The sequence below is a fragment of the Arachis duranensis genome, chromosome 4, assembly GCF_000817695.3.
Source record: "Arachis duranensis cultivar V14167 chromosome 4, aradu.V14167.gnm2.J7QH, whole genome shotgun sequence".
NCBI lineage: Eukaryota > Viridiplantae > Streptophyta > Magnoliopsida > Fabales > Fabaceae > Arachis > Arachis duranensis.
The window spans coordinates 28,933,927-28,937,922 of record NC_029775.3 but is presented as its reverse complement, the minus strand read 5'-3'; the positions used below and the strand labels follow the sequence as shown (position 1 = coordinate 28,937,922).

General features: G+C 33.1%; 1 pseudogene; it reads left to right on the top strand.

Moving 5' to 3' along the window:
- The window catches only part of LOC107483912 (oxysterol-binding protein-related protein 4B-like), a 22,189-nt pseudogene extending 19,771 nt beyond the window's left edge, over window positions 1-2,418 (top strand).
- The last annotated feature ends 1,578 nt before the right edge of the window (window positions 2,419-3,996 follow it).

Genomic DNA, 3,996 nt, shown 5'->3' with positions numbered 1-3,996 from the left:
TTTAAAAATAGGAGAAATAGTCAAAAAACAATTATAAAAAACTATTAACATTTTATTTTTATTTTCTTGACAAATAATTTAAAATTTAATATGAAAAGCCTCTTTTTTGCAGTTGATGATTATTTCTAATCATTAATTTTTCAGAATTTTTTCATAACTAAAATATTTATATTATTAATTATCAAAACAATGTTTTTCATATTCTAAAATAAATCTTACAGGAATAACTAATTTAATAGCTGATTTTAAATATACAGTTATGACAGTTGATATTTTTATATATAAAGGAATATAAAATTGTTTTACCTTATTGTTATTGATTTGAAGGTGCCAGCATTGTTTAATTTGCCAAAGTCGCAACTTCAGTGCTATGGTGAGTCAGTGTACAGCACAGGAATGGAGTTAATAAGAGAATGCAACAGAGGGCAGAGTCCATTGGATAGGTTGATAGCAGTGATGGCATGGTCCATTTCCACCACTCGCCCTGCTACTTTTGGTGTTGCTCCCTATAATCCCATTCTTGGTGAGACTCATCATGTTTCTAAGGGAACTCTTAACATATTATTGGAACAGGTATTTAATTAATCATTCTCAATTCTACATTCGCTATTTCTGTTAGGCTTTGTCGATAAATAATGCTTAGTTTGGCTACATAATTCTAAAACTTGAGATTACTTTGATTCGGACAAGCATACAGTGATACAGTTATTTGGTTTATGAATTTTTTTATTATTATTTTTAGTTTTGGATATTAGCTATAATATTAGTTGAAGACTTCAAGGGTGTTGGCTTATAGTTTTACCTGTCGACAGATATCACACCACCCTCCAGTAACCGCCCTACATGCAACAGATGAGAAAGAAACATAGAAATGGTTTGGTGCCAACAACCTGTCCCAAAGTTTTATGGTATTTTCTCCTTTTAATGGCCAGATATAATATTCTTCTTCATATGAAATTGAAAAATACTATTCGTCATTCTTGATATCCGTATAAAAATGCAATTATTATTAATTAATTACATATTTAAATTATTTTCTAATTAATAAAATAAAATAATTTCTATATGTGATTGTTAAAAAAATATACACACAGTGGAATGGTAATAAGTTCTGGCCACACCATAGGCTACCTTTTTTATTTCCATAGCCAAACAAATATGCAGGTACGTCAATTGAAGCTAAAGTGCATGGTAAACGACAATTGAAGCTCTTGAATCATGGAGAAACATATGAGATGAACTGTCCTCATCTTTTATTCAGAATAGTTCCTGTTCCTAGTGTTGATTGGGTTGGTTCAGTTAATATAAAGTGCATAGAAACAGGACTTGTGGCTGATTTATCTTACAAATCAACACATTCTTTTCTTGGATTTGGTGGAAATCAGAAAGTGGTCAAAGGGAAGATCCGTAATTCATCAACTTTGAATGTTCTGTATGAAGTTGATGGTCATTGGAATAGGTATTATATCGTCTTTAAAATTTTTCACACATCGATTCTTAAACAATTAATTTTATTCTATGTTTAGATTTATGCTAATTTCATAACCATTTTGATGGTGCAGAACAATAAAAGTAAAGGATACAAATAACGGAAAAGTGAGAGTGATATATGATGCAAAAGAAGTCATTCATGGACTGCAAGCACCAATGGTTAAGGATGCAGAGGTAACATATATGACTATTCTATATCCCATTTCTCTTGACTATGTAAGATTCATACTCGAAAAAAAATGTCACATCGTGAGGTCAACATCTAAAAAGGAGTTTTATAAAATCTTAGATTTTCTCATCATACGAGCTAATTTTTGTGGTAACACTTCTCCTAAGGACTTAAACTCATTACATAACATTTTAATTTTTTACATACATATTGAACGACCATAAGAACATAATTGAAGTTTTTTTAATTCTTTTTCTTTTCATTTCTTTCTTTTTTTAAAAAAAAGTATAGAGACTAGGTTACAAATTTCTTAAACTATAAAGCTAACACAAAAACATCAAACAATAATAATATAGTAGTGTTTTTAGATATTGATTTAAATAATTGTATGTCACGTTTTCCTAAATATGCATGACATGAGATTGTGTTGTTTATGGTCAGAGTGTGTGGCCAACCGAATCAGCTTATGTTTGGAGTGAAGTGAGTGAAGCCATAATGAAGAAAGAATGGGAGAAAGCAAGAGAAGCAAAGCATGCAGTGGAAGAGAGACAAAGGGAACTCTTAAGAGAAAGGGAGTCAAAGGCTCAAACATGGATTTCTAACCATTTTTTGGTGTCTAATACCAAAGTGCATGGCTGGGAATGTTCACCTATGCATACCTCTGTGTCAGATGCCCCTATCATTGCTGAGTGATTACTATTTTATATTTTATATTTATATTTATAGCTTTCTTGCAGACATGCATGAATATTTATTATGATACATTACTTAAAAGGCTAATTCTAGTATGATTATATTATGGTGACTATAATTATTGTTAGATTGTTCGCTGGGATGAGATGTCGGTCAGGTGGCTAGTCGAGAGCAACCAGAGGGTATAAGGTATATGGACTTGGGTGTGAGCTTGACGAGAAGGAGTGCAACTACGATCGTCGGTGGGTTGGCAGGTGGGCCACCTTGGGGGAGGGGTAGCCGGGTAGGTCCAGCTAGTCGAGAGCAACTGGAGGGTGTAAAGTGTCTGGATCTGGGTGCGAGCTTAGAGAGTAGTGCGGAATTTATAACCCACAAACTAACCGGCAAGTGCATCAGGTTGTACCAAGTAGTATCTCAAATGAATGAGGGTCGATCCCACGAGGATTGATGGACTAAGCAACAATAGTTGATTAAATTACTTAGTTAGACAAACAGAAAAGAGCATTTGGGTCTCAATTGTACTAAACAGTAAATTCAGAAAATTAAGAAAGCAAGCAGTAAACAAGTTGTGAATAATATATGGAGAAAACAGTTAAGACTTCAGAGTTATCTATTTTCCGGATTGACTTTTCTTATTAATTTATTTTAATCATGCAAGATTTAATTTCTGACAAAATCCTAATTCCTTAGACCTTTTTAGTCTCCTCTAAAATTCATCAACCGCCAATTCCTTGGTCAATTAATTCCAATTAGAGGGTGAAGTTCAATTCTAGTTATATACCACAAAAATCCTAATTATCCAAATATAAGAGGATTATATGTCACGTATCCCGTTAAATCCAGATAATTAGAAATTTAGGAGAATATGTTTTCAAGCTGTTGTTCAAGTAAAGAGCTTTTTCAAGTTATAAAAGAACTCAATTAGAAAGGGGGTCATACTTCCGTTCCACCCAATTTCATAAAATAAAAAACGAAAATAATTCTTGAATTATATGAATCAATACATAAATTAAAATAGAAAAAACAAGAGAATCAATCCATACAATAGACAGAGCTCCTAACCTTAACAGTGGATGTTTAGTTGTTCATGGTTTAGAGAGAAAAACTAGAATTCAGGTAAACTGTAAATTGGGATGAGGTGAAATAGAAGAGAAGTTTCTTTTCTCTTTTATATCTAATCCTAATTAATTTAAAATCTATTTTCTAAAACTAAAATAATATCTTTTTCTATTTTAAAATAAAATAAAATTTAAATCAGAATTAATTAAAAGATCTCGCGCAGCTTGTAGGAGAGGCATGGAGACCACCTGATTGGAGGAGGCCTTGCGCCTAACTTGGAATAGCGTGCACCTTACTTGAAATGCCTCCTGCAATATTGCTTGTTGTGTTGTGCATTGCTGCGCCTTACTTGAGGAGTTGTTGTGTCTTACTTGAGGTGGACAGCGCATCTTGGTGTGGAGGGCTTGAAGCTGCGCCTTACTTGGAGACATCTTGCGCCTTACTTGAAGAGTCAAGGCTTAATGTTGCGTATTGTTGTTGTGTATTGTGCCTAACTTGAGAAATCTCAAGTTAGGCGTAGCCTTGGCCATGTGTCTTGGAAGAGAAGTATGAACTATTATATATCGTTGGAAAGCTCTGAAAGT